Raw genomic sequence first — 24648 nt, 5'->3', positions numbered from 1 at the left:
TATATTCAAGTATCTTTATTATATCATAGGTAAATTTTATATGTCATTTTACTGCAGTTCTATTTTTTGTTATGATGCAGAATTAAGTGAAAATGGGATTTTCTGCAGGATGAGAAATGATGCGCTTTGTGTAGCAATTACAAGCATTCACTCATTAATAATTATAAAGATCCACATGTAAACTGACATATTGGTCCTAGTGATAAATTGATTTTGAAGAGGGAAATAGCGCCCTAATATAGAGACTGGATTGTTGTCCTCTGCATATGATGTATTTCTGCTTTTCAAAATTAATATCACAATAGAATATTGTGATAAAATAGCAGTGAAGTATAGTCTAAATCTGAGATGAGAATAAGCTTAAAGACTCTCCCTGCTTTCCCCCAAATGACACTTTCTGTTGCGGGTGCCACAAATGGTGGCAGCCCTGCATGATACATCCATGGGTGCATCCCAAGTCTCTTAAATTGCATCCAAAAAGTAAAAGTGATCAGTTTTTAGAATATAGACTTTGACTGAACAAAATGACCAACAGATAAACTGTTTCATCATGGTTTCAGATTGAATACATCCACACAAATGCAATACCAAGAGTTGCTCAGCACATGTGAACATTTTGACTGTATAACATGCTGTGAAACAGTGATGCTTCATAGTGTTTCAGTGCTTCAGTGATTGAAGAATGGGGACAGTTTTGAGATGGTTTAAATATAGGTTACTGTATGAGCTTTGCTGTGGTCTCTCATAAATGCACCATCTTATTGAATGCAGAAAACTCATGAGTTGTCTTGGACAAATCAACTCTCTGAGAGGACAGGCCTGTAGAACCTGAGGTTTAACATAGTATACAGACATAGCTCACTGGATGTTTCAGCTATTGTTAAAATATATTTTTAAATGGTGGAAGTTCATTTGAAATGTTTACTTTGTCTCCATCATACACCAACTCATAATTGCATTACCCTCAGAAAATCTAGATAGTGGCAGTGGAAGAGATAAGCAGTTGAAACCACAGAGTTTAGTGATAATGTTAACTACTGTTCTTAAGATGCATAGAGGGGCTACCAAAGTGTATTTTGTTGGTTAAATTGTCTCCTGCTCTCTTGATCATTCTCTTCAGGTAAAATGTAAACTATCTGTTTAAAAGAAGAAAAAATGTATATGATAGAAGTCCTATTTTTGGCAAGTTAAATGAGAAAATACTAATCCATTAAAGCAGCTTCCAGAATTAAGCTCTTTGTGTGTGTATGTTCATGCACAGCAGTCATGTGTGCCTATGACACACAGTTGTGCATATCTGACAAAAGTTGTTTCTACCTTAAAACCACTCAACCAACTCTTGATTGATTATGTTAGAATATGACCAGTTATTTTCAAATTATTTGCTTTCTCCTATCAAATCCACAAATTGTTGCATAATTTGAATATTTGTGGACTATTCTCTTTGCGCTGCAGATGCTTGGTTTTATGGAGTGTATGTATCTGTAATACAGAATACTGAATCCTGGTCTGGAGTTTTACATGATGTGAGATATACATATATATGTATAGTGTTTCCAGTTGAGGCTTAGGTGAAAAAAAGAATGTATGCCTTTTTTACAGCCAGTAGAGAGATGCAATAAAAGTCCCCAACTGGACTTGATCCGGGGACATAACCCAAGTCACAGGAGTCTAAAAAAGTCTATTTTTACTCTACTTGACAACACTTTATGGAAGGTATGTGATAGTGCTGTGCAGAGCAGCACAGTAGTTGTAACAAGAGACAAGACTTGTCTGTCACTGTGGTTTAACCTCTTCCTCTTCCCCGAGGATGGCGGCATCTGCGGGTGAAATTACTGTATTTCAGAGGCTGTAGCCAGTTTGTTGATGAAGCAAATAATGACAAGCTACATGATTGTACATTGTAAGTTAAACTTTATTAGAAGATTTTTTAAATCTGAGTGACAAAGTCCTTTACAACAATGAAAAGAAATCACAAGCAAAAAAAACAAACAAACTAAATATCAACGAAATGCTTTAGATCAAATTAATAGCTATGGAGATGCATGTTTTTAAAAAAACAGTTTTATTTGCACAGTAATGAAGCATAATAAGAATCAAAACAAAACAAAAAAAATGTACAGTCTATGATCAAAACACAAAGTGATTGAACCTTCCATATCTTGTTTGTGCCTAATATTACACCACACCCCGAGCAGAGCCTGAGGTTGTACTACTGGATCAACTACTAGATGACATTAGAAAATCAATTTTTTAAGTCCATCTTTAAACAATAGTCAGGTACCCAGATGAACATTCACACGGGTTTTTCTTCTTTTAATCATTCCTCCTGTTCATATCGGACATTAAAAGATCTCTCTCTAATGCGCTTTCAATGTAAATGATGATCCTCCTTCCCTGCAAAAATGTATTAAAAGTTTGTCTGAGGCTAATATGAAGCTTCAGCCATGCAAATGATTCAGATCTGTCTGGAGAAACATAAAGAAGGAAATGTACACAAAAAAACTGTAACTTTGGAAGATTACATTTGATTTGACTAATTCAGCTTCAAATTAGCATTAACTGCATATAAATTTTAAAACACATTTTTGCACAAAACAAGGTCCTTGGATTTTGTCCCCCATCACCTACACTGGAAGCACATTAGGATCTTTTTACAGCCAGTATAAACAGGAGGAATGATTAAAGCTCCTGACAACTGACTATTGTTTTAAGACAGACTTCTTCAAGCCACTTCAAAATTCTTCTTTACATTTTTGGAGAAGTTTCACAATGGAGTAAGTTGGCCACAAGGTCAATTCCTTCATTTGGTCAATTTTAGAGGCCTGTGGTCCACACTGCTTCTGGTCCAACTCTTTCTCTTGCTCAACATGACATACAGACAAAGTCACCACATCACATCTTTATCATGAAATATGCCTGTGCCTGCAGGACTGATTTATCAAAGTGAACTGAGATACAACTAATAAAATGCAGGACACATCAGAATGACCTCATCAATGTTGCCATACTTGCAGGATTAATGTCCTCTCAGCTTTTCTTCTCATTAGAACTTTTTCATTCTATTTGAGTGTTGACCCACTGTGCTGTAGATCACAACTCCATCTTCTGGTTCAGTCTAATGAGAAAAAAAGCACAGAATGCTGAATAATTATGACCTAATGATGAAATACACAACAGAAATTAATTTGCCTTATTAACAGATAGTTTAAGTATTAACTGTGGGAGGTTTAAAATTCTTAAATTAAAACAATTTAACCAAAGAAACAAAGTGAAATAAAACACACATTGTTAGATGTATTTCCTTTTATGTATGCATTTGTGTATATGCATTATCATGAGGAGGTGCAGGGGAGCTTCAGTGACAGTGCTTTGCATGTAGTATTGGCTGAAAAAGCTAAATAATTGTCCTTTCAACATATGTTTTTCATTTAATTTTGACACATTGCATGTCACTTTATTTCTATCTTTGATTTGTTTTAATTTAGGCATTTTAAATCTTCCATGATTGAGAGGCTTATATGAGTTTAAAATAAATCACATACCATTTGCTTCCCACCATCCCTCTTATTAATAGTACTGTATGTCACACTGTCTTTGGGTGTCTGGTCCTGCTGGACAAAATACAAGGTCAAAGTGATAAAATTTCAGGGGAAAAAATGAAGGCGGACAAATAAAATGTGGGCAAATTATACTATGTTAAAAAAATATTTTTTTGTCTGGTTTACCTTCCTGGCCACATGAACAACGTTGGCATAGAGCACGTCAGGATCACTCCCAGTTTGTGAGACCTACGATGGACGAATTTGAAATGTAGCATCAATCTCATCATATGCTATCTTACAATGAGTTGCTTTCTCCTGTCTAACTGCACAATTATTTGCTTGTAAGGAGCATTCACACATAAGAGCTGAAAAAGCTAAATAATTGTCCTTTCAACATATGTTTTTCATTTAATTTTGACACATTGCATGTCACTTTATTTCTATCTTTGATTTGTTTTAATTTAGGCATTTTAAATCTTCCATGATTGAGAGGCTTATATGAGTTTAAAATAAATCACATACCATTTGCTTCTCACCATCCCTTTTATTAATAGTACTGTATGTCACACTGTCTTTGGGTGTCTGGTCCTGCTAGACAAAATACAAGGTCAAAGTGATAAAATTTCAGGGGAAAAAATGAAGGCGGACAAATAAAATATGGGCAAATTATACTGTGTTAAAAAAATATTATTTTTTTTGTCTGGTTTACCTTCCTGGCCACATGAACAACGGTGGCATAGAGCACGTCAGGATCACTCCCAGTTTGTGAGACCTACGGTGGACAAATTTGAAATGTAGCATCAATCTCATCATATGCTATCTTACAATGAGTTGCTTTCTCCTGTCTAACTGCACAATTATTTGCTTGTAAGAAGCATTCACACATAAGAGCATTTGACATAAAGTTCACACCTTTAGAAAGTTGTGAACTGAAGTTGTGAAGTTCACAACGTTCTTTGCACACCTATTTACTCCTACAACACTTGGGGGATGGTGCACTTTCAATGTAATGCAACAATGTATTTAAAAGTTTATCTGAGGCTAATATTAAGCTTCAGCCAACCAAATGATTCACATCAAGTGGGTATCTTTTAAAGTTACTGTCTTTTTAGTGCCAAATTACCTCTTTTTCTTATTATCCGTCCACAGTAGCTACTAAAAAGACTGTAACTTTGAAAGTTTACATTTGATTTGACTAATTTGCTCAAGTTAAGTCTGCTGAAGCCTCAAATTAGCTTCATACAAACTTTTAAACACATTTTTGCACAAAACAATCCTTTGACTTTGTCCTCCATCACTTAAATTGGAAGCACATTAGGATGGGATCTTTTAAATTTTAAAATCTTTTAAATAAAAAAAACATTAAAGCAAGCAAAACCTGTTTCAATGTTCATATGGACACCTTTACGTAGTATGACTCTTGTTTTCAGACAGACTTGAAAAATTCTTTCTTTAAAGCGAGTGTGTGAGGGGGATTGGGATGAAAATTTGGTCAATTTTGGAAGCCTGGTCGACACAGCTTTTGGTCCAACTTACTCTGACTCAACATGACAAACTAACAAATTCACTTTCAGTCTGTGAGCCCTATGCCGGATGGACTATGATGGACTGTTGGTGAGTGATTCTTTTGTTTTAATTGGACTTTCTGACTTGATCATGCTCAGTTGGCTTAATTGCCACTGCAAGCATTTTTGCCAGGGTCACGTATTATATTGTGATTGCTACCTAAAATGGTGACTCCACAGGATGTACATACGTCATGTATTTTCGTAGCTGTTCGCACAATTGGTGATCTTAGTTAGGGTCACACATTTCGATAGCAGTGATGGAGCCCGCCACCTCCAATGCATCAATATTTTTTCCATTGTTGACCCTCTAATGTCACAGAATCTGAAATGTCACAGATTTTGTTTAAGTTTTACAGTTAGTCTGAGTGACTTGCTAAAATCTGTCTAAACGGTGGCCTCTTACTGTCTGGCTGTCATAATCCTGAAGAGGAAAGATCACATAGTCATCAGGGTCATCTCCAGATGTTCAGATACTCACAGTATTGGGTAGCAGCTAGTACTTCCAGTAATTTGAAACCCAGTGACATTTTTGCCCTGGGTTTTTGCCTCTCAGAATGAGCTAACTTGCAGGACAATGCCATTTATTATTATTTTATATTATCTAAAAATTCCCTTAAAATATCATGATTTTCCAGCTCTTCCATTTTGATGTATTTAGCTGGTATTAGACAGGTTTGTAATATCCACAGGCCCGGACAGGTTATGTTCTGGTTTAAATAGTACAACTGTTTACAGAACTCACAGAATTACCATGCTGATGTAAATCAAGGAAATTATAGCCAACAAACAGTTAATGTAGTTAAATAAGGTATATTGTACAGTTACACTTGCATGGTCAAGTTCCTTAAATGCTATTTACTTTCTGTGTTGTGTGACCAATCCAAATTTCTTATCAGCAAACATAATAAGGGAAATACATGACTATACTTACCGCTGTGATGTCAGATGTCCGAGGTTTGGTCTTATCTATAACAAACACATACATTTCTGAGGAAATTATTTTACAGAAACAGATATTTCATTCCTCAGTTTGCATTAGCTTACAACAGACTTACTGCATCTTATCATCCTCCATCCAAAAAATGCAGTGAGAACAGCTAACAGCTGTAAGACCAGGATGGTGATGAGAATCGTCATTGTAGTGGACCTGGAAGGTAAATGCAGAGGTAGCCTACATTTCATCAAGAATAAAGGGGCAAATGTTTTTGCACAAACCCAGGTTGTAAATCAGATTTAAATGCATTGAAGTTGTAAAGAGTAGTAACCTCTTGTGTCTTGCATCTTGCGAGCTCTCTCCACCAGCCCCGGTTATGGCGGTGTTTGTAGGCTGGGCAGTACTTGGTTTAACAGAAAGTGTCCCTGTGAAGTCAAAGTAAATTCATGTAAAAAGCCATGTTAATGCAAGAATTGTATCACGGTATTTTGATGATACTGTATATTATGGATTATAATACTGTAACTCACGGATGTACAAGTTAAATTTTAATAATAATATTATTATTAATAATATACCAGGGTTTCATTTTTGTCACTTTTGTTGCGTCCACTTACTGGTCACTAATTTATGAGAATAGAAAATGGTTTGAATCTTACTTGCTGTACTGGGGCTCATTGTAGTTGAGGGTAATTCATTAACAGTTACGTTCACTGGCATCTGTAAGTCTCCTGCGGCACACCAGTACCAGCCGCTGCTCTCTGTCTTCAGTTCACTCATAGTCACAGTGAAATCATTAGAGACACTGGCATTGATGGTCACTGCTGTTCCATCTATTGATCCAGACTGATTTGTCACACAGGTGCGGCCCAGTCTGCACCACTTTCTATCTGCTGGGTATTTATAGTAACAGGTGATAGTCACACTACGTCCTTCAAATGCTGTAATTTCTTGTTGGTCCACATACAGATTTGACGTACCTTCAAAAAGATAATTCAAAATTAGACACATTCTTAGTTTTCTTCCCCACCAAATTGTTCACAGAAAGGACTTAAAATGTGTTTAAAACATTTAAGGCATTTTACCTGTGGTCACTGACAGCTGAAAATACTGTCCATCATCTGCCCTCGATACGATCTCCACAGCACACCAGAAATAAGTGTCCTTATGCGTTATATCATTAATAGTCACAGTGAAGATTCTTTGGTTTCTGTCATCAGAGATTGAAAACTTTCCTGAACTACTTTGTCATTGGTTTGTGTCAACTACTATATGACACGAATTCCAGTAATATCCTTGACACAAGTATTTCACATGGTTTCTGTAGTCCTGGTCATAGAGACATGGGATAGAGATGGAGCCTCCAGCCTTAACTGAAACTCGACTCACTGTAATAATTTGACAGTGAATTCCTGCCAAAACAACAACAGACATTTATCTTGTAGTGATGCCTTCAAATGCATTGTATATATCAATATCAGTTACAGGTTAGTATCATGAATTTTATTAAAAGACAATATTAAAAATTTAAAATTAGTGGCTAGTTGTCACTTTAAATGTAAGACTCAAATTTTATCACTCAACAGCAATACATATATCAGTACCAACAATATTTTTTTTAATTACAAACTTGACTATCATTTATGCATAGCATTCATATTAGAATCATAGCTGACTTACCAATGAGTCCAGCCAGTATTAGGTGAGGAATAACACTCATGTCTGCTTCAGCGTTGTGAGTGAATGAGCACTTTCAAAATTACAGCGGGTGACTCTACCTGGGTTACTTCCTCATTCAAGCAGTTCCTGCAGTAAATCTACTAGTAACAGTTTTAGTGGTTATAAAAAAAATTAGTTTATTATTCCATGAGTTTTATTTACTTCATTTATAGTCACACAATGAGTAACTAAGACCTATTCCTTTTTTGTTAAAAAGTTTTTTAAATTATATATGTAATTTTAATAATAATATATATGTATATATAAAGATTTTTTTTCCTTCAAAACTTTCTTTCTAATCTACACAAATAAATGGGCATTTTTTCAGTTTATTTCAATCAATTAAGTTTAAGAAAGAAATGAAAAGACAGATAATGGTGTATTATGACGAGTAAACCTCTAATCTCCCTGTGGCACATTCACTCTATTTATTTGTATAGCCTGCTATCCTGAGCATAATCTCCATGTTAGGTGAACATCAAAACAAAGCAACTCAGCTCACGAAAGACTAGATTTATATTCAAGTATCTTTATTATATCATAGGTAAATTTTATATGTCATTTTACTGCAGTTCTATTTTTTGTTATGATGCAGAATTAAGTGAAAATGGGATTTGCTGCAGGATGAGAAATTATGAGCTTTGTGTAGCAATTACAAGCATTCACTCACTAATAATTATAAAGATCCACACTTATTCTTCTTTCACAAAACTGACATATTGGTCCTAGTGATAAATTGATTTTGAAGAGGGAAATAGCGCCCTAATAAAGAGACTGGATTGTTGTCTTCTGCATATGATATATTTCTGCTTTTCAAAATTAATATCACAATAGAATATTGTGATAAAATAGCAGTGAAGTATAGTCTAAATCTGAGATGAGAATAAGCTTAAAGACTCTCCCTGCTTTCCCCCCAAATGACACTTTCTGTTGCGGGTGCCACAAATGGTGGCAGCCCTGCATGATACATCCATGGGTGCATCCCAAGTCTCTTAAATTGCATCCAAAAAGTAAAAGTGATCAGTTTTTAGAATATAGACTTTGACTGAACAAAATGACCAACAGAGAAACTGTTTCATCATGGTTTCAGATTGAATACATCCACACAAATGCAATACCAAGAGTTGCTCAGCACATGTTAACATTTTGACCTTATAACATGCTGTGAAACAGTGATGCTTCATAGTGTTTCAGTGCTTCAGTGATCAAACACTGGGGACAGTTTTGAGATGGTTTAAATATAGGTTACTGTATGAGCTTTGCTGTGGTCTCTCATAAATGCACCATCTTATTGAATGCAGAAAACTCATGAGTTGTCTTGGACAAATCAACTCTCTGAGAGGACAGGCCTGTAGAACCTGAGGTTTATAATAGTATACAGACATAGCTCACTGGATGTTTCAGCTATTGTTAAAATATATTTTTAAATGGTGGAAGTTCATTTGAAATGTTTACTTTGTCTCCATCATACACCAACTCATAATTGCATTACACTCAGAAAACACCATAAAATCTAGATAGTGGCAGTGGAAGAGATAAGCAGTTGAAACCACAGAGTTTAGCGATAATGTTAACTACTGTTCTTAAGGTGCATAGAGGGGCTACCAAAGTGTATTTTGTTGGTTAAATTGTCTCCTGCTCTCTTGATCATTCTCTTCAGGTAAAATGTAAACTATCTGTTTAAAAGAAGAAAAAATGTATATGATAGAAGTCCTATTTTTGGCAAGTTAAATGAGAAAATACTAATCCATTAAAGCAGCTTCCAGAATTAAGCTCTTTGTGTGTGTATGTTCATGCACAGCAGTCATGTGTGCCTATGACACACAGTTGTGCATATCTGACAAAAGTTGTTTCTACCTTAAAACCACTCAACCAACTCTTGATTGATTATGTTAGAATATGACCAGTTATTTTCAAATTATTTGCTTTCTCCTATCAAATCCACAAATTGTTGCATAATTTGAATATTTCTGGATTATTCTCTTTGCGCTGCAGATGCTTGGTGTTATGGAGTGTATGTATCTGTAATACAGAATACTGAATCCTGGTCTGGAGTTTTACAGAATGTGAGATATACACATATATGTATAGTGTTTCCAGTTGAGGCTTAGGTGGAAAAAAAAAAAAAAAAAGCCTTTTTTACAGCCAGTAGAGAGATGCAATAAAAGTCCCCAACTGGACTTGATCCGGGGACATAACCCAAGTCACAGGAGTCTAAAAAAGTCTATTTTTACTCTACTTGACAACACTTTATGGAAGGTATGTGATAGTGCTGTGCAGAGCAGCACAGTAGTTGTAACAAGAGACAAGACTTGTCTGTCACTGTGGTTTAACCTCTTCCACTTCCCCGAGGATGCCCGCATCTGCGGGTGAAATTACTGTCTTTCAGAGGCTGTAGCGAGTTTGTTGATGAAGCAAATAATGACAAGCTACATGATTGTACATTGTAAGTTAAACTTTATTAGAAGATTTTTTAAATCTGAGTGACAAGGTCCTTTACAACAATGAAAAGAAATCACAAGCAAAAAAAACAAACAAACTAAATTTCAACTAAATGCTTTAGATCAAATTAATAGCTATGGAGATGCATGTTTTTAAAAAACAGTTTTATTTGCACAGTAATGAAGCATAATAAGAATCAAAACAAAACAAAAAAAATGTGCAGTCTATGATCAAAACACAAAGTGATTGAACCTTCCATATCTTGTTTGTGCCTAATATTACACCACACCCCGAGCAGAGCCTGAGGTTGTACTACTGGATCAACTACTAGATGACATTCGAAAATCAATTTTTTAAGTCCATCTTTAAACAATAGTCAGGTACCCAAATGAACATTCACACAGGTTTTTCTTCTTTTAATCATTCCTCCTGTTCATATCGGACATTAAAAGATCTCTCTCTAATGCACTTTCAATGTAAATGATGGTCATCCTTCCCTGCAAAAATGTATTAAAAGTTTGTCTGAGGCTAATATGAAGCTTCAGCCATGCAAATGATTCAGATTTGTCTGGAGAAACATAAAGAAGGAATTTTACACAAAAAAAACTGTAACTTTGGAAGATTACATTTGATTTGACTAATTCAGCTTCAAATTAGCATTAACTGCATATAAACTTTTAAACACATTTTTGCACAAAACAAGGTCCTTGGATTTTGTCCCCCATCACCTACACTGGAAGCACATTAGGATCTTTTTACAGCCAGTATAAACAGGAGGAATGATTAAAGCTCCTGACAACTGACTATTGTTTTAAGACAGACTTCTTCAAGCCACTTCAAAATTCTTCTTTACATTTTTGGAGAAGTTTCACAATGGAGTAAGTTGGCCACAAGGCCAATTCCTTAATTTGGTCAATTTTAGAGGCCTGTGGTCCACACTGCTTCTGGTCCAACTCTTTCTCTTGCTCAACATGACATACAGACAAAGTCACCACATCACATCTTTATCATGAAATATGCCTGTGCCTGCAGGACTGATTTATCCAAGTGAACTGAGATACAACTAATAAAATGCAGGACACATCAGAATGACCTCATCAATGTTGCCATACTTGCAGGATTAATGTCCTCCCAGCTTTTCTTCTCATTAGAACTTTTTCATTCTATTTGAGTGTTGACCCACTGTGCTGTAGATCACAACTCCATCTTCTGGTTCAGTCTAATGAGAAAAAGAGCACAGACTACTGAATAATTATGACCTAATGATGAAAAACACAACAGAAATTCATTTGCTTTATTAAGAGATAGTTTAAATATTAACTGTGGGAGGTTTAAAATTCTTAAATTAAAACAATTTAACCAAAGAAACAAAGTGAAATAAAACACACATTGTTAGATGTATTTCCTTTTATGTATGCATTTGTGTATATGCATTATCATGAGGAGGTGCAGGGGAGCTTCAGTGACAGTGCTTTGCATGTAGTATTGGCTGAAAAAGCTAAATAATTGTCCTTTCAACATATGTTTTTCATTTAATTTTGACACATTGCATGTCACTTTATTTCTATCTTTGATTTGTTTTAATTTAGGCATTTTAAATCTTCCATGATTGAGAGGCTTATATGAGTTTAAAATAAATCACATACCATTTGCTTCGCACCATCCCTTTTATTAATAGTACTGTATTTCACACTGTCTTTGGGTGTCTGGTCCTGCTGGACAAAATACAAGGTCAAAGTGATAAAATTTCAGGGGAAAAAATGAAGGCGGACAAATAAAATGTGGGCAAATTATACTGTGTTAAAAAAATATTATTTTCTTGCCTGGTTTACCTTCCAGGCCACATATACAACAACAGTGGTATAGCGCACGTCAGCATCACTCCCAGTTTGTGAGACCTATGATGGACAAATTTGAAATGTAGCATCAATCTCATCATATGCTATCTTACAATGAGTTGCTTTCTCCTGTCTAACTGCACAATTATTTGCTTGTAAGGAGCATTCACACATAAGAGCATTCAACATAAAGTTCACACCTTTAGAAAGTTGTGAACTGAAGTTGTGAAGTTCACAACGTTCTTTGCACACCTACTTACTCCTACAACACTTGGGGGATGGTGCACTTTCAATGTAATGCAACAATGTATTTAAAAGTTTATCTGAGGCTAATATTAAGCTTCAGCCAACCAAATGATTCACATCAAGTGGGTATCTTTTAAAGTTACTGTCTTTTTAGTGCCAAATTACCTCTTTTTCTTATTATCCGTCCACAGTAGCTACTAAAAAGACTGTAACTTTGAAAGTTTACATTTGATTTGACTAATTTGCTCAAGTTAAGTCTGCTGAAGCTTCAAATTAGCTTCATACAAACTTTTAAACACATATTTGCACAAAACAATCCTTTGACTTTGTCCTCCATAACTTAAATTGGAAGCACATTAGGATGGGATCTTTTAAATTTTAAAATCTTTTAAATAAAAAAAAGATTAAAGCAAGCAAAACCTGTTTCAATGTTCATATGGACACCTTTACGTAGTATGACTCTTGTTTTCAGACAGACTTGAAAAATTCTTTCTTTAAAGCGAGTGTGTGAGGGGGATTGGGATGAAAATTTGGTCAATTTTGGAAGCCTGGTCGACACAGCTTTTGGTCCAACTTGCTCTGACTCAACATGACAAACTAACAAATTCACTTTCAGTTTGTGAGCCCTATGCCGGATGGACTATGATGGACTGTTGGTGAGTGATTCTTTTGTTTTAATTGGACTTTCTGACTTGATCATGCTCAGTTGGCTTAATTGCCACTGCAAACGTTTTTGCCAGGGTCACGTATTTTATTGTGATTGCTACCTAAAATGGTGACTCCACAGGATGTACATAGGTCACATATTTTCATAGCTGTTAGCACAATTGGTGATCTCATAATATTTAGTTAGGGTCACACATTTCGATAGCAGTGATGGAGCCCGCCACCTCCAATGCATCAATATTTTTTCCATTGTTGACCCTCTTATGTCACAGAATCTGAAATGTCACAGATTTTGTATAAGTTTTACAGTTAGTCTGAGTGACTTGCTAAAATCTGTCTAAACGGTGGCCTCTTACTGTCTGGCTGTCATAATCCTGAGGAGGAAAGATCACATACTCATCAGGGTCGTCTCCAGGTGTTCAGATACTCACAGTATTGGATAGCAGCTAGTACTTACAGTAATTTGAAACCCAGTGACATTTTTGCCCTGGGTTTTCACCTCTAAGAATGAGCTAACTTGCAGGACAATGCCATTTATTATTATTTTATGTTGTCTAATTCCCTTAAAATATCATGATTTTCCAGCTCTTCCATTTTGATGTATTTAGCTGGTATTAGACAGGTTTGTAATATCCACAGGCCCGGACAGGTTATGTTCTGGTTTAAATAGTACAACTGTTTACAGAACTCACAGAATTACCATGCTGATGTAAATCAAGGAAATTATAGCCAACAAACAGTTAATGTAGTTAAATAAGGTATATTGTACAGTTACACTTGCATGGTCAAGTTCCTTAAATGCTGTTTACTTTCTGTGTTGTGTGACCAATCCAAATTTCTTATCAGCAAACATAATAAGGGAAATACATGACTATACTTACCGCTGTGATGTCAGACGTCCAAGGTTTGGTCTTATCTATAACAAACACATACATTTCTGAGGAAATTATTTTACAGAAACAGATATTTCATTCCTCAGTTTGCATTAGCTTACAACAGACTTACTGCATCTTATCATCCTCCATCCAAAAAATGCAGTGAGAACAACTAACAGCAGTAAGACCAGGATGGTGATGAGAATCGTCATTGTAGTGGGCCTGGAAGGTAAATACAGAGGTAGCCTACATTTCATCAAGAATAAAGGGGCAAATGTTTTTGCACAAACCCAGGTTGTAAATCAGATTTAAATGCATTGAAGTTGTAAAGAGTAGTAACCTCTTGTGTTCATCTTGCAAGCTCTCTCCACCAGCCCCGGTTATGGCGGTGTTTGTAGGCTGGGCAGCACATGGTTCAACAGAAAGTGTCCCTGTGAAGTCAAAGTAAATTCATGTAAAAAGCCATGTTAATGCAAGAATTGTATCACGGTATTTTGATGATACTGCATATTATGGATTATAATACTGTAACTCCCAGATGTACAAGTTAAATTTTAATAATAATATTATTATTAATAATATACCAGGGTTTCATTTTTGTCACTTTTGTTGCGTCCACTTACTGGTCACTAATTTATGAGAATAGAAAATGATTTGAATCTTACTTGCTGTACTGGGGCTCATTGTAGTTGAGGGTAATTCATTAACAGTTACATGCACTGGCATCTGTAAGTCTCCTGCAGCACACCAGTACCAGCCGCTGCTCTCTGTCCTCAGTTCACTCATAGTCACAGTGAAATCATTAGAGACACTGGCATCAATGGTCACTGCTGTTCCATCTATTGATCCAGACTGATTTGTCACACAGGTGCGGCCCAGTCTGCACCACTTTCTTTTTGCTGAGTATTTATATGGACATTTGATAGTCACACTACCTCTTTTAGATGCTGTAATTTTTTGTTTGCCCACATACAGATTTGACGTACCTTCAAAAAGATAATTCAAAATTAGACACATTCTTAGTTTTCTTCCCCACCAAATTGTTCACAGAAAGGATTTAAAATGTGTTTAAAACATTTAAAGCATTTTACCTGTGGTCACTGACAGCTGAAAATACTGTCCATCATCTGCCTCTGGTACAATCTCCACACCACACCAGAAATAAGTGTCCTTATGCGTTATATCATTAATAGTCACAGTGAAGATTCTTTGGTTTGTGTCATCAGAGATTGAAAACTTTCCTGAACTACTTTTTCGTTGGTTTGTTTTAACTACTATATGACACGAATTCCAGTAATATCCTTGACACAAGTATTTCACATGGTTTCTGTAGTACTGGTCATAGAGACATGGGATAGAGATGGAGCCTCCAGCCTTAACTGAAACTTTACTCACTGTAATAATTTTACAGTGAATTCCTGCCAAAACAACAACAGACATTTATCTTGTAGTGATGCCTTCAAATGCATTGTATATATCAATATCAGTTACAGGCTAGTATCATGAATTTTATTAAAACACAATATTAAAATTTAAAATTAGTGGCTAGTTGTCATTTTAAATGTAAGCCTCAGATTTTATCACTCAACAGCAATACATATATCAGTACCAACAATATTTTTTTTAATTACAAACTTGACTATCATTTATGCATAGCATTCATATTAGAATCTTAGCTGACTTACCAATGAGTCCAGCCAGTATTAGGTGAGGAATAAAACTCATGTCTGCTTCAGCGTTGTGAGTGAATGAGCACTTTCAACATTACAGCGGGTGACTCTACCTGGGTTACTTCCTCATTCAAGCAGTTCCTGCAGTAAATCTACTAGTAACAGTTTTAGTGGCTATAAAAAAAATTAGTTTATTATTCCATGAGTTTTATTTACTTCATTTATAGTGACACAATGAGTAACTAAGACCTATTCCTTTTTTGTTAAAAAGTTTTTTAAATTATATATGTAATTTTATATATATGTATATATATATATATATATATATATATATATATAAATAAATGGGCATTTTTTCAGTTTATTTCAATCAATTAAGTTTAAGAAAGAAATGAAAAGACAGATAATGGTGTATTATGACGAGTAAACCTCTAATCTCCCTGTGGCACATTCACTCTATTTATTTGTATAGCCTACTATCCTGAGCATAATCTCCATGTTAGGTGAACATCAAAACAAAGCAACTCAGCTCACGAAAGACTAGATTTATATTCAAGTATCTTTATTATATCAAAGGTAAATTTTATATGTCATTTTACTGCAGTTCTATTTTTTGTTATGATGCAGAATTAAGTGAAAATGGGATTTGCTGCAGGATGAGAAATTATGCGCTTTGTGTGCCAATTACATGCATTCACTCACTAATAATTATAAAGATCCACATGTAAACTGACATATTGGTCCTAGTGATAAATTGATTTTGAAGAGGGAAATAGCGCCCTAATATAGAGACTGGATTGTTGTCTTCTGCATATGATATATTTCTGCTTTTCAAAATTAATATCACAATAGAATACTGTGATAAAATAGCAGTGAAGTATAGTCTAAATCTGAGATGAGAATAAGCTTAAAGACTCTCCCTGCTTTCCCCCCAAATGACACTTTCTGTTGCGCCACAAATGGTGGCAGCCCTGCATGATACATCCATGGGTGCATCCCAAGTCTCTTAAATTGCATCCAAAAAGTAAAAGTGATCAGTTTATAGAATAGAGACTTTGACTGAACAAAATGACCAACAGAGAAACTGTTTCATCATGGTTTCAGATTGAATACATCCACACAAATGCAATACCAAGAGTTGCTCAGCACATATGAACATTTTGACTGTATAACATGCTGTGAAACAGTGATGCTTCATAGTGTTTCAGTGCTTCAGTGATTGAAGAATGGGGACAGTTTTGAGATGGTTTAAATATAGGTTACTGTATGAGCTTTGCTGTGGTCTCTCATAAATGCACCATCTTATTGAATGCAGAAAACTCATGAGTTGTCTTGGACAAATCAACTCTCTGAGAGGACAGGCCTGTAGAACCTGAGGTTTAACATAGTGTACAGACATAGCTCACTGGATGTTTCAGCTATTGTTAAAATATATTTTTAAATGGTGGAAGTTCATTTGAAATGTTTACTTTGTCTCCATCATACACCAACTCATAATTGCATTACACTCAGAAAACACCATCAAATCTAGATAGTGCCAGTGGAAGAGATAAGCAGTTGAAACCACAGAGTTTAGCGATAATGTTAACTACTGTTCTTAAGGTGCATAGAGGGGCTACCAAAGTGTATTTTGTTGGTTAAATTGTCTCCTGCTCTCCTGATCATTCTCTTCAGGTAACATGTAAACTATCTGTTTAAAAGAAGAAAAAATGTATATGATAGAAATCCTGCTTTTGGCGAGTTAAATGAGAAAATACTAATCCATTAAAGCAGCTTCCAGAATTAAGTTCTTTGTGTGTGTATGTTCATGCACAGCAGTCATGTGTGCCTATGACACACAATTGTGCATATCTGACAAAAGTTGTTTCTACCTTAAAACCACTCAACCAACTCTTGATTGATTATGTTAGAATATGACCAGTTATTTTCAAATTATTTGCTTTCTCCTATCAAATCCACAAATTGTTGCATAATTTGAATATTTCTGGACTATTCTCTTTGCGCTGCAGATGCTTGGTTTTATGGAGTGTATGTATCTGTAATACAGAATACTGAATCCTGGTCTGGAGTTTTACAGAATGTGAGATATACATATATATGTATAGTGTTTCCAGTTGAGGCTTAGGTGAAAAAAAGAATGTATGCCTTTTTTACAGCCAGTAGAGAAATGCAATAAAAGTCCCCAACTAGACTTGATCCGGGGACATAACCCAAGTCACAGGAGTCTAAAAAAGTCTATTTTTACTCTACTTGACAACACTTTATGGAAGGTATGTGATAGTGCTGTGCAGAGCAGCACAGTAGTTGTAACAAGAGACAAGACTTGTCTGTCACTGTGGTTTAACCTCTTCCTCTTCCCCGAGGATGCCGGCATCTGCGGGTGAAATTACTGTCTTTCAGAGGCTGTAGCGAGTTTGTTGATGAAGAAAATAATGACAAGCTACATGATTGTACATTGTAAGTTAAACTTTATTAGAAGATTTTTTAAATCTGAGTGACAAAGTCCTTTACAACAATGAAAAGAAATCACAAGCAAAAAAACAAACAAACTAAATATCAACTAAATGCTTTAGATAAAATTAATAGCTATGGAGATGCATGTTTTTAAAAAAACAGTTTTATTTGCACAGTAATGAAGCATAATAAGAATCAAAACAAAAAAAAAAAATGTACAGTCTATGATCAAAACACAAAGTGATTGAACCTTCCATATCTTGTTTGTGCCTAATATTACACCACACCCCGAGCAGAGCCTGAGGTTGTACTACTGGATCAACTACTAGATGACATTAGAAAATCGATTTTTTAAGTCCATCTTTAAACAATAGTCAGGTACCCAAACGGACATTCAAACAGGTTTTTCTTCTTTTAATCATTCCTCCTGTTCATATCGGACATTAAAAGATCTCTCTCTAATGCACTTTCAATGTAAATGATGGTCATCCTTCCCTGCAAAAATGTATTAAAAGTTTGTCTGAGGATAATATGAAGCTTCAGCCATGCAAATGATTCAGATCTGTCTGGAGAAACATAAAGAAGGAATTTTACACAAAAAAACTGTAACTTTGGAAGATTACATTTGATTTGACTAATTCAGCTTCAAATTAGCATTAACTGCATATAAACTTTTAAACACATTTTTGCACAAAACAAGGTCCTTGGATTTTGTCCCCCATCACCTACACTGGAAGCACATTAGGATCTTCTTACAGCCAGTATAAACAGGAGGAATGATTAAGGCTCCTGACAACTGACTATTGTTTTAAGACAGACTTCTTCAAGCCACTTCAAAATTCTTCTTTACATTTTTGGAGAAATTTCACAATGGAGTAAATTGGCCACAAGGTCAATTCCTTCATTTGGTCAATTTTAGAGGCCTGTGGTCCACACTGCTTGTGGTCCAATTCTTTCTCTTGCTCAACATGACATACAGACAAATTCACCACATCACATCTTTATCATGAAATATGCCTGTGCCTGCAGGACTAATTTATCAAAGTGAACTGAGATACAACTAATAAAATGCAGGACACATCAGAATGACCTCATCAATGTTGCCATACTTGCAGGATTATTGTCCTCCCAGCTTTTCTTCTCATTAGAACTTTTTCATTCTATTTGAGTGTTGACCCACTGTGCTGTAGATCACAACTCCATCTTCTGGTTCAGTCTAATGAGAAAAAAAAGCACAGAATGCTGAATAATTATGACCTAATGATGAAAAACACAACAGAAATTAATTTGCCTTATTAACAGATAGTTTAAGTATTAACTGTGGGAGGTTTAAAATTCTTAAATTAAAACAATTTAACCAAAGAAACAAAGTGAAATAAAACACACATTGTTAGATGTATTTCCTTTTATGTATGCATTTGTGTATATGCATTATCATGAGGAGGTGCAGGGGAGCTTCAGTGACAGTGCTTTGCATGTAGTATTGGCTGAAAAAGCTAAATAATTGTCCTTTCAACATATGTTTTTCATTTAATTTTGACACATTGCATGTCACTTTATTTCTATCTTTGATTTGTTTTAATTTAGGCATTTTAAATCTTCCATGATTGAGAGGCTTATATGAGTTTAAAATAAATCACATACCATTTGCTTCGCACCATCCCTTATATTAATAGTACTGTATGTCACACTGTCTTTGGGTGTCTGGTCCTGCTGGACAAAATACAAGGTCAAAGTGATAAAATTTCAGGGGAAAAAATGAAGGCGGACAAATAAAATGTGGGCAAATTATACTGTGATAAAAAAATATTATTTTTTTGTCTGGTTTACCTTCCTGACCACATGAACAACGGTGGCATAGAGCACGTCAGGATCACTCCCAGTTTGTGAGACCTACGGTGGACGAATTTGAAATGTAGCATCAATCTCATCATATGCCATCTTACAATGAGTTGCTTTCTCCTGTCTAACTGCACAATTATTTGCTTGTAAGGAGCATTCACACATAAGAGCATTCGACATAAAGTTCATACCTTTAGAAAGTTGTGAAGTTCACAACGTTCTTTGCACACCTACTTACTCCTACAACACTTGGGGGATGGTGTGTCAAACTGCTGTTTAGATCAGCACAAAGGTTGTAGGAACAGAACAGTACCACCATATAAACATATGGCACCATATGAACATTCAAACAGTTTTTTCTTTTAATCATTCCTCCCTTTCATATTGGACATTGAAAGATCTTCCTACTCAAATACACTTTCAATGTAATGCAACAATGTATTTAAAAGTTTATCTGAGGCTAATATTAAGCTTCAGCCAACCAAATGATTCACATCAAGTGGGTATCTTTTAAAGTTACTGTCTTTTTAGTGCCAAATTACCTCTTTTTCTTATTATCCGTCCACAGTAGCTACTAAAAAGACTGTAACTTTGAAAGTTTACATTTGATTTGACTGATTTTCTCAAGTTAAGTCTGCTGAAGCTTCAAATTAGCTTCATACAAACTTTTAAACACATATTTGCACAAAACAATCCTTTGACTTTGTCCTCCATCACTTAAATTGGAAGCACATTAGGATGGGATCTTTTAAATTTTAAAATCTTTTAAATAAAAAAAACATTAAAGCAAGCAAAACCTGTTTCAATGTTCATATGGACACCTTTACGTAGTATGACTCTTGTTTTCAGACAGACTTGAAAAATTCTTTCTTTAAAGCGAGTGTGTGAGGGGGATTGGGATGAAAATTTGGTCAATTTTGGAAGCCTGGTCGACACAGCTTTTGGTCCAACTTAGTCTGACTCAACATGACAAACTAACAAATTCACTTTCAGATGGACTGTTGGTGAGTGATTCTTTTGTTTTAATTGGACTTTCTGACTTGATCATGCTCAGTTGGCTTAATTGCCACTGCAAACGTTTTTGCCAGGGTCACGTATTATATTGTGATTGCTACCTAAAATGGTGACTCCACAGGATGTACATAGGTCACCTATTTTCGTAGCTGTTAGCACAATTGGTGATCTCATAATATTTAGTTAGGGTCACACATTTCGATAGCAGTGATGGAGTCCGCCACCTCCAATGCATCAATATTTTTTTCCATTGTTGACACTCTAATGTCACAGAATCTGACATGTCACAGATTTTGTATAAGTTTTACAGTTAGTCTGAGTGACTTGCTAAAATCTGTCTAAGCGGTGGCCTCTTACTGTCTGGCTGTCATAATCCTGAGGAGGAAAGATCACATACTCATCAGGGTCGTCTCCAGATGTTCAGATACTCACAGCATTGGGTAGCAGCTAGTACTTACAGTAATTTGAAACCCAGTGACATTTTTGCCCTGGGTTTTCACCTCTAAGAATGAGCTAACTTGCAGGACAATGCCATTTATTATTATTTTATGTTGTCTAAAAATTCCCTTAAAATATCATGATTTTCCAGCTCTTCCATTTTGATGTATTTAGCTAGTATTAGACAGGTTTGTAATATCCACAGGCCCGGACAGGTTATGTTCTGGTTTAAATAGTATAACTGTTTACAGAACTCACAGAATTACCATGCTGATGTAAATCAAGGAAATTATAGCCAACAAACAGTTAATGTAGTTAAATAAGGTATATTGTACAGTTACACTTGCATGGTCAAGTTCCTTAAATGCTGTTTACTTTCTGTGTTGTGTGACCAATCCAAATTTCTTATTAGCAAACATAATAAGGGAAATATATGACTATACTTACCGCTGTGATGTCAGACGTCCGAGGTTTGGTCTGATCTATAACAAACACATACATTTCTGAGGAAATTATTTTACAGAAACAGATATTTCATTCCTCAGTTTGCATTAGCTTACAACAGACTTACTGCATCTTATCATCCTCCATCCAAAAAACGCAGTGAGAACAACTAACAGCTGTAAGACCAGGGTGATGATGAGAATCGTCATTGTAGTGGGCCTGGAAGGTAAATGCAGAGGTAGCCTACATTTCATCAAGAATAAAGGGGCAAATGTTTTTGCACAAACCCAGGTTGTAAATCAGATTTAAATGCATTGAAGTTGTAAAGAGTAGTAACCTCTTGTGTTCATCTTGCAAGCTCTCTCCACCAGCCCCAGTTATGGTGGTGTTTGTGGGCTGGGCAGTACATGGTTCAACACTCATGAGCAAGGTGGAATGCTGGTGAGTGGTAGAAAGTGTCCCTGTGAAGTCAAAGTAAATTCATGTAAAAAGCCATGTTAATGCAAGAATTGTATCACGGTATTTTGATGATACTGTATATTATGGATTATAATACTGTAACTCCCAGATGTACAAGTTAAATTTTAATAATAATATTATTATTAATAATATACCAGGGTTTCATTTTTGTCACTTTTGTTGCGTCCACTTACTGGTCACTAATTTATGAGAATAGAAAATGGTTTGAATCTTACTTGCTGTACTGGGGCTCATTGTAGTTGAGGGTAATTCATTAACAGTTACGTGCACTGGCATCTGTAAGTCTCCTGCGGCACACCAGTACCAGCCACTGCTCTCTGTCCTCAGTTCACTCATAGTCACAGTGAAATCATTGGAGACACTGGCATTGATGGTCACTGCTGTTTCATCTATTGATCCAAACCGATTTGTCACACAGGTGCGGCCCAGTCTGCACCACTTTCTTTCTGCTGAGTATTTATAGTGACAGTTGATAGTCACACTTCCTCCTTCAAATGCGGTAATTTCTTGTTGGTCCATGTACAGATTTGACATACCTTCAAAAAGATAATTCAAAATTAGACACATTCTTAGTTTTCTTCCCCACCAAATTGTTCACAGAAAGGACTTAAAATGTGTTTAAAACATTTAAGGCATTTTACCTGTGGTCACTGACTGCTGAAAATACTGTCCGACATCTTTCCCCCACACAATCTTCACACCACACCAGAAATCAGTGTCCTTATCCGTTATATTATTAATAGTCACAGTGAAGATTCTTTGGTTTGTGTCATCAGAGATTGAAAACTTTCCTGAACTACTTTGTCGTTGGTTTGTGTCAACTACTATATGACACGAATGCCATTTATATCCTTGACACAAGTATTTCACATGGTTTCTGTAGTACTGGTCATAGAGACATGGGATAGAGATGGAGCCTCCAGCCTTAACTGAAACTCGACTCACTGTAATAATTTTACTGTGAATTCCTGCCAAAACAACAACAGACATTTATCTTGTAGTGATGCCCTCAAATACATTGTATATATCAATATCAGTTACAGGTTAGTATCATGAATTCCACTAAAACACAATATTAAAAATTTAAAATTAGTGGCTAGTTGTCACTTTAAATGTAAGACTCAAATTTTATCACTCAACAGCAATACATATATCAGTACCAACAATATTTTTTAATTACAAACTTGACTATCATTTATGCATAGCATTCATATTAGAATCTTAGCTGACTTACCAATGAGTCCAGCCAGTATTAGGTGAGGAATAAAACTCATGTCTGCTTCAGCGTTGTGAGTGAATGAGCACTTTCAACATTACAGTGGGTGACTCTACCTGGGTTACTTCCTCATTCAAGCAGTTCCTGCAGTAAATCTACTAGTAACAGGTTTAGTGATTATAAAAAAAAAATTAGTTTATTATTCCATGAGTTTTATTTACTTCATTTATAGTGACACAATGAGTTACTAAAACCTATTCCTTTTTTGTTAAAAAGTTTTTTTTAATTATATATGTAATTTTAATAATAATATATATGTATATATAAAGATTTTTTTTCCTTCAAAACTTTCTTTCTAATCTACACAAATAAATGGGCATTTTTTCAGTTTATTTCGATCAATTAAGTTTAAGAAAGAAAGGAAAAGACAGATAATGGTGTATTATGACGAGTAAACCTCTAAGTTCCCTGTGGCACATTCACTCTATTTATTTGTATAGCCTACTATCCTGAGCATAATCTCCATGTTAGGTGAACATCAAAACAAAGCAACTCAGCTCACGAAAGACTAGATTTATATTCAAGTATCTTTATTATATCAAAGGTAAATTTTATATGTCATTTTACTGCAGTTCTATTTTTTGTTATGATGCAGAATTAAGTGAAAATGGGATTTGCTGCAGGATGAGAAATTATGCGCTTTGTGTAGCAATTACAAGCATTCACTCACTAATAATTATAAAGATCCACATGTATTCTTCTTTCACAAAACTGACATATTGGTCCTAGTGATAAATTGATTTTGAAGAGGGAAACAGTGCCCTAATATAGAGACAGCATTGTTGTCTTCTGCATATGATATATTTCTGCTTTTCAAAATTAATATCACAATAGAATATTGTGATAAAATAGCAGTGAAGTATAGTCTAAATCTGAGATGAGAATAAGCTTAAAGACTCTCCCTGCTTTCCCCTCAAATTTAGACTATCCTCCCTTCAGTAAACAGAAAAATATATGACCCTTAACCTTTTCTGACAACCACACCCGACAGACTGTGGCAGGAAGTTATGGCACTTTCGATGACACTTTCTGTTGCGGGTGCCACAAATGGTGGCAGCCCTGCATGATACATCCATGGGTGCATCCCAAGTCTCTTAAATTGCATCCACGTTTCCCTCACTTGCGTCCTTTTCTTGCGTCTTAGTCCCTCCCGCCGTGGATGCAAGGAGAGACGCAAGGAAACCAAGCGAGGAGAGA

At 35.4% G+C, this 24648-nt stretch overlaps 1 pseudogene; it reads right to left on the bottom strand.

Annotated features, from left to right (window-relative positions):
* Positions 1 to 23635, bottom strand: part of LOC121912134 — a 28749-nt pseudogene extending 5114 nt beyond the window's left edge.
* Between the last annotated feature and the right edge of the window lie 1013 nt (positions 23636 to 24648).

The sequence above is a fragment of the Thunnus maccoyii genome, chromosome 14, assembly GCF_910596095.1.
Source record: "Thunnus maccoyii chromosome 14, fThuMac1.1, whole genome shotgun sequence".
Classification (NCBI taxonomy): domain Eukaryota; kingdom Metazoa; phylum Chordata; class Actinopteri; order Scombriformes; family Scombridae; genus Thunnus; species Thunnus maccoyii.
This window is presented reverse-complemented; position numbering and strand designations above follow the sequence as displayed.